The sequence below is a fragment of the Hippopotamus amphibius genome, chromosome 7, assembly GCF_030028045.1.
Source record: "Hippopotamus amphibius kiboko isolate mHipAmp2 chromosome 7, mHipAmp2.hap2, whole genome shotgun sequence".
Taxonomy (NCBI): Eukaryota; Metazoa; Chordata; class Mammalia; order Artiodactyla; family Hippopotamidae; genus Hippopotamus; species Hippopotamus amphibius.
This window is the reverse complement of record NC_080192.1, coordinates 79,639,592-79,646,749: the sequence shown is the minus strand read 5'-3', so window position 1 is coordinate 79,646,749 and position 7,158 is coordinate 79,639,592. Positions and strand designations below refer to the sequence as shown.

At 38.2% G+C, this 7,158-nt stretch overlaps 1 pseudogene; it reads left to right on the top strand.

Moving 5' to 3' along the window:
* The first annotated feature begins 669 nt into the window (after nucleotides 1–669).
* On the top strand, nucleotides 670–1,807 carry LOC130857645 (elongation factor 1-alpha 1-like; annotated as a pseudogene).
* Nucleotides 1,808–7,158: the final 5,351 nt, after the last annotated feature.

Sequence of the window (7,158 nt, the reverse complement as noted above, 5' to 3'; positions counted from 1 at the left end):
TACTCTGGGAAGCCTGGAGGACCTGAACATCATGAGATTCCAGACCCACATTGGTTGCCAAAAAAATCTGTTACCAAATCAGGTCCAGCTGCTTGCCCCTTGAAAATTAATACATGAGACAAAGATGTTGATAGAAAGGAAAGTTGCTTTTTATCAGAATGCCAGCAGTCTGGATAGATGGTGGACTCAGTGTCCCCCAGAAACCACCTCCAAAGATTCTGCTCAGCCATGAAAGTTTTTAAAGGGAAAGAGGGAAGTAATCTCAATCATTGAGATATGGGGTCAGAGAGGTTACCACCGCCCACTGTGTGCAGGCTTGTAGACCTATTGAAATTTTTCTTTAGATGCTATCACACAGCTTCTACAGCTTTTTCAGGAGGTTACTGAAGGGAAGGCTAGGGAAGATATCTGGTCATCTGTTAATTATTTATTCTTCATTTCTACTTCTTTGATGGAAAGAGCCAACAGATTAGGCAAGTTATTATGTGACCCAAAGATCTGAAATGTGTGCTAGGGCTGGAGATGAGTAGGATATGGGGTGCCTGGTTTAAGGTTAATGACAGGACAAGAGGTGTCTCTTGCAGAGAATTTCCTGCCAAAAGCTGCTTACAGTATGCCTAGGTCTTGGACAAACTGAAAGCTGAATGTGAGCACATTATCACCATTGACATGTACCGGTGGGAATTTGAGAACAGCAAGTACTATGTGACCATCATTGATGACCCAGGACCCAGAGACTTTTTCAAAAATGTGATTACAGGCACATCCCAGGCTGACCGTGCTGTCCTGATTGTTGCTGCTGGTGTTGTGAATTTGAAGCAGGTATCTCCAAGAATATGCCCTTCTGGCTAACACTCTGGGTGTGAAAGAACTAATTGTTGGAGTTAAAGTGGACTCCACTAAGCCATCTTACAGCCAAAAGAGATAGAAGAAAATTATTAAGTTAGCACCTACATTAAGAAAATTGGCTACTACTGTGATGTAGTAGCATTTGTGCAAATTTCTGGCTGGAATGGTGACAATACGCTGGAGCCAAGTGCTAGCATGCCTTGGTTCAAGGGATGGAAAGTCACCCATAAAGATGGCAGTGACAGTGGAATCATGCCCTTGAAGCTCTGGATCGCACCTTGCCACCAACTTGTTCAACTGACAAGTTCTTGCATCTGTCCCTCCAGGATGTCTACAAAATTGGTGGTATTGGTACTGTCTCTGGGGGTCAAGGGGAGATCGGTGTTCTCAACCCTGGCATGATGGTCACCTTTGCTCCAGTCAATGTTAGAACTGAAGTAAAGTCTGTTGAAATGCGCCATGAAGCTTCAAGTAAAACCCTTCCTGGAGATAGTGTGGGCTTCAATGTCAAGAACATGTCTGTCAAATATGTTCGTTATGGCAATGTGGCTTGTGACAGCAAAAATGACCGACCAGTGGAAACAGCTGGCTTCACAGCTCAAGTGATTATCTTGAGCCATCCAGGCCAAATCAGCATTGGATATTCACATGTGCTGGATTGTCATGCAGCTCACATTGCTTGCAAGTTTGCTGAGCTGAAAGAGATTGATCATCATTCTGGAAAAATGCTGGAAGATGTCCCCAAATTCTTGAAATCTGGTGATGTTTCCATTTTGATATGGTTCTTGGAAAGCCTATGTGTGTTGAGATCTTCTATGACCATCCTTCTCTGGGTTGTTTTGCTGCTCATGACATGAGATAGACGGTAGCTGTGGTTGTCATCAAAGCAGTGGACAAGAAGGCAGCTGGAGTTGACAAGGCCACCAAGTTTGCCCAGAAAGTTCAGAAGGCTAAATGAATATTATCTCCAATACCTCCCAGTCCAGTGGTATTTTTTTTAATTAAGACATAGTTGAGGGTGAAGGGGAAACTGAGATGAAGCAAGAGAGTAGCACAGACATATATATACTACCAACTGTAAAATAGTCAGTGGGAAGTTGTTGTATAACAAAGGGAGTCCAACTCAAGGATGGAAGATGCCTTAGAGGACTGGGGCGGGGAGGGTGGGGGGGACTCGAAGAGGGGGGAGTCAAGGAAGGGAGGGAATACGGGGATATGTGTGTAAAAACAGATGATTGAACCTGGGGTACCTCCCCCAAATAAAAAAAAAAAAAAAAACATAGTTGATAAGAGAGTAGCATAGACATATATATACTACCAACTGTAAAATAGATAGCCAGTGGGAAGTTGTTGTATAACAAAGGGAGTTCAATTCAATGATGGATGATGCCTTAGAGGCCTGGGATGGGGAGGGTGGGGGGGAGTCAAGGGAGGGAGGGAATACAGGGATATGTGTATAAATACAGATGATTGACCTTGGTGTACCTCAAAAACTGGTACAAGAGTGTAATGCAATTATATTCCAATAAAAAAAAAACATAGTTGAATAACAATTTTTCATTAGTTTTAGGTATACAGTCAATTGATTCAGATATATGTGGGTGAGTCAACAATTATTCACACTCTGGCTATAGAATTTATTTTAATTAACTTTCAGAAAAGACAAATACACCATTTTTCAACTTAATTGCCTTGATTTTCAACACACTTTGTCCACCTGTCAACAAGCTTTCATATTCCCTCATTAAGAAAAGTTTTAGGCTGAACCGCAAGCCACAAATGCACAGCTGTCTTCACTTCTTCATCAGAAGTGAATTTTCATCCTTGTAGGGCTGCTTTCAGGGAACCAAATAGGTGAAAGTCCAATGGAGCAAGCTTAGGACTACAGGGAGGATGCTTTAAAGGTGTTAACACCTCAAAACGAAGTTTTTACAGAGTGTCGACAGTGTGGGCAGAAGTGTGTGGATGTGCATTGTCATGCAAGATCACAACACCCTTGAATAGCAGTCCTCTGCATTTAATCTGAAGTTTAGGCTTCAGCTCTTCCATAAGCATCTCACTGTAATGAGCACTGTTGATTGTTGAACTTTTTTCCTGATAATATTCCAATACTGGCCCTTGAGAATCCCAGAAAACTATAAACATCAATTTTCCAGCTGATGGTTGACTTTTGAACTTTTTCTTGGTAAGCAGTTGAGGATGTTTCCATTCCATACTCTGCCACTTACTCTCAGGCTCATAGTGATGAATCCATATCTCGTCACCAGTAATGATTTTGTTTAAGAAACTTTCACCTTCCTTAGAGTATTGGTCCAAATTTTGTTTGTAGATATCTAAATGCTTCTGTTTATGCTCTTCTGTGAGTTGTTTCAGTACTCATCTCACAAACTTTTTGAAACCTAAGTCTGTCATGGATTACTTCATTTTGGGGTGTTAAAGCATCCTCCCTATAGTCCTGATCTTGCTGCATCAGACTTTCACCTGTTTGGTCCCCTGAAAGCAGCCCTACAAGGATGAAAATTCACTTCTGATGAAGAAGTGAAGACAGCTGTGCATTTGTGGCTTGCGGTTCAGCCTAAAACTTTTCTTAATGAAGGAATATGAAAGCTTGTTGACAGGTGGACAAAGTGTGTTGAAAATCAAGGCAATTAAGTTGAAAAATGGTGTATTTGTCTTTTCTGAAAGTTAATTAAAATAAATTCTATATTCAGAGTGTGGATAATTTTGACTCACATGTATATATACACACACATATATATGTATTTATATATTCCATACAGTAGTCTTTGTGGGTTATTTACTTTATATATAGTAGTGTGTATATCTTAATTCCCCACTCCTAATTTATACCTCTCCCCCCCCATCCCCTTTGGTAACCATAAGTTTTTTGGGTTTTTTTTATTATTATTTTATTTATTTATTGGCTGCATTGGGTCTTCGCTGCTGCACACGGGCTTTCTCTAGTTGCTGCAAGCGGGGGCTACTCGTCATTGTGGTATGCAGTCTCCTCATTGTGGTGGCTTTTCTTGTTGTGGTGCATGGGCCCTAGGCACACGCACTTCAGTAGTTGCAGCACATGGGCTCAGTAGTTGTGGCTGATGGGCTCTAGAGCACAGGCTCAATAGTTGTGGCACATGGGCTTAGTTGCTCCATAGCATGTGGAATCCTCCCAGGGCAGGGCTCAAACCTGTGTCCCCTGCTTTGGCAGGTGGGTTCTTTACCACTGCACCACCTAGGAAGTCCTGGTAACCATAAGTTTTTCTGTGTCTGTGGGTCTATTTTTGTTTTGTATATAATTTCATTTATATCTTTTTTTAGATTCCACATATAAGTGATATCATATGATATTTGTCTTTGGCTTACTTCACTTAGTATGATAAGCTCTAGAACCATCCATGTTGCTGAAAATGGCATTGTTTCATTCTTTTTTATGGCTGAGTAATATTTCATTGTATATATATACACCACGTCGTCTTTGTTCATTCATCTATGGATGGAAATTTAGGTTGATTCCATGTCTTGGCTATTGTAAATAATGCTGCTATGAACTTTTGGGGTGTATGTATCTTTTCAAATTATGGTTTTCTCCAAATAAATAACCAGGAGTGGGATTGCAGGATCACACCATATCTCTATTTATAGTTTTAAAGAATCTCCATATTGTTCTCCATAGTGGCTGCACCAATTTACATTTCCACCAACAGTGTAGGAGGGTTTCTCTTTCTCCACACCCTCTCCTGCATTTATCATTTGCAGACACTTTAATTATGGAAATTGTGACTGGTTGAGGTTATACCTCATTGTAGTTTGGATTTGCATTTCTCTAATAATTAGCAATGCTAAGCATCTTTTCATGTAACTTTTGGAATATGTATGCTTTCTTTAGAGAGATACTTCTTAGATCTTCTGCCTAATTTTGATTGGGTTGTTTGCTTTTTTGATATGGAGTTATATGAGTTGTTGGTATATTTTGGAGATTAATTGCTTGTTGGTTGCATCAATTGCAAGTATTTTCTACCATTCCATAGGTTGTATTTTAATTTGTTTATGGTTTCTGTTGCTGTGCAAAAGCTTTTAAGTTTAATTTTTCCCACTTATTTATTTTTGTTTCCTTTCCATTACTCTAAGAGAAAGATCCAAAAAGATACTCCTGCAATTTTTGTCGAAGGGTGTTCTGCCTTTGTTTTCCTCTAGGAGTTTTATAGTAACCAATTTTACATCTAGGTCTTTAATCCATTTTGAGATTATTTTTGTATATGGTGTTAGATGATGTTCTAATTTCATTTTTAATATCTAGCAGTCCAGTTTTCCCAGCACCACTTATTGAAGAGAGTGTATTTTCTGAATTGTATATTCTTCCCTCACGTGTCATAAATTAATTAACAGTAGGTGCATGGGTTTATTTCTAGGCTTTCCTGTTCCATTAATCTATATTTGTTTTTCTGCCAGTACCATACTGTTTTGATTACTGTAACTTTGTAGAATAGTCTGAAGTAAGGGTGCCTGATTCCTTCAGCTCTGTTTTACATTCTCAAGATTGCTTTGGCTATTGCTATTTGGGGTACTTTGTGTTTCTATACAAATTTTTATTCTGGTTCTGTGTAAAATGCCATTGGTAGTTTGATAAGGATTGCACTGAATCTGTAGGTTTCTTTGGGTAGTTTAGTCATTTTGACAATATTAATTCCTCCAATCCAATAGCACGGTATATATTTCCATCTGCTTGTGTTGTAAATTTTTTTACCAATGTCTTATAGTTTTTGGAGTACAGGTCTTTTGCCTCTTTAGGTATGATTATTCCTAGGGATTTTATTGTTTTTGATGTGATGGTAAATGGGATTGTTTCCTTAATTTCTCTTTCTGATCATTTGTCATTAGGTGTAGAAATGTAACAGATTTCTGTGTATTAATTTTGTCTCCTGAAATTTTGCTCAATTCATTGATGAGCTGTAGTAGTTTTCCAGTAGCATCATTAAGATTTTCTATGTATAGTATCCTGTCATATGTAAACAGTGACAAGTTTTAATTCTTCTTTTCCAATTTGGATCCCTTTTATTTTTCTTCTCTGATTTCTGTGACTAGGACTTCCACAACTATGTTGAATAAAAGTGGTGAGAGTGAACATCCTTGTCTTGTTCCTAATTTTGGAGGAAATGCTTTTAGATTTTCAGTGCTGAGTATGGTGTTAGCTGTGGATTTGTCATATAAGGCCTTTATTATGTTGAAGTAGTCTCCCTCTATGCACACTTTCTGGAAGATTTTTGTCACAAATAGGTGTTGAACTTTGTGAAAAGCTTTTTCTGCATCTATTGAGATGACCATGTGGTTTTATTCTTCAATTTGATAATGTGGTGTATCACACTGATTGATTTGTAGATATTGAAAAATCCTTGCATCCCTTGGATAAATCTCACTTACTCAGTGTATTATCTTTTTAATGTATTGTTGGATTTGGTTTGCTAGGAATTTTTTGAGGATGTTTGAGTCTATAATCATCAGGGATATTGGCCTGAAATTTTTTTTTTCTTTTTCTTTTTCTTTTTTTTTTGTGATCTTTGTCTGGTTTTGATATCAGGGTGATTGTGACCTCATAGAATAAGTTTAGTAAGTGTTCCTTTCTCTGCAATTTTTGGAATAGTTTCAGAAGGATAGATGTTAATTCTTCTCTAAATATTTGGTAGAATTTGCCTGTGAAGCCATCTGGTCCTAAACTTTTCTTAGGGGTATTTAAATCACAGATTCAATTTCAGTACTTGTAATTAGTCTGTTCATATTTTCTCCTTCTTCCTGGTTCAGTCTTGGGAGATAGTACCTGTCTAAGAGTTTATCCATTTCTTCTAGGTTGTCCATTTTATTGGCATATAGTTGTTTGTTGTAGTCTTTTATTATCCTTTGAATTTCTGTGGTGTCAGTTGTAACTTCTCCTGTTTCAGTTCTAATTTTATTAATTTGTGCCATCTCCCTTATTTTCCTGATGAGTTTGGCTAAAGGTTTTCCATTTTTTTTATCTTTTCAAAGAGCCAGCTTTTAGTTTCATTGATATTTTCAATTGTTTTCTTAGTATCCATTTCATTTATTTTTGTTCTGATCTTTATGATTTCTTTCTTCTAGTAACTTTGGATTTTGTTTGTTCTTCTTTCTCTAGTTGCTTTAGGTGTAAAGTTAGGTTGTTTATTTAAGATTTTTCTTGTTGCCCATCTCCTGATGACCTGCTGGGGCTTTGGCTTCCAGAACATGGGGTGAGTCCATGCTGATGGCCTGGGCTTTGGGACAACCCAGGGCCAAGTCCACAGGACCCACCAGGGCTTC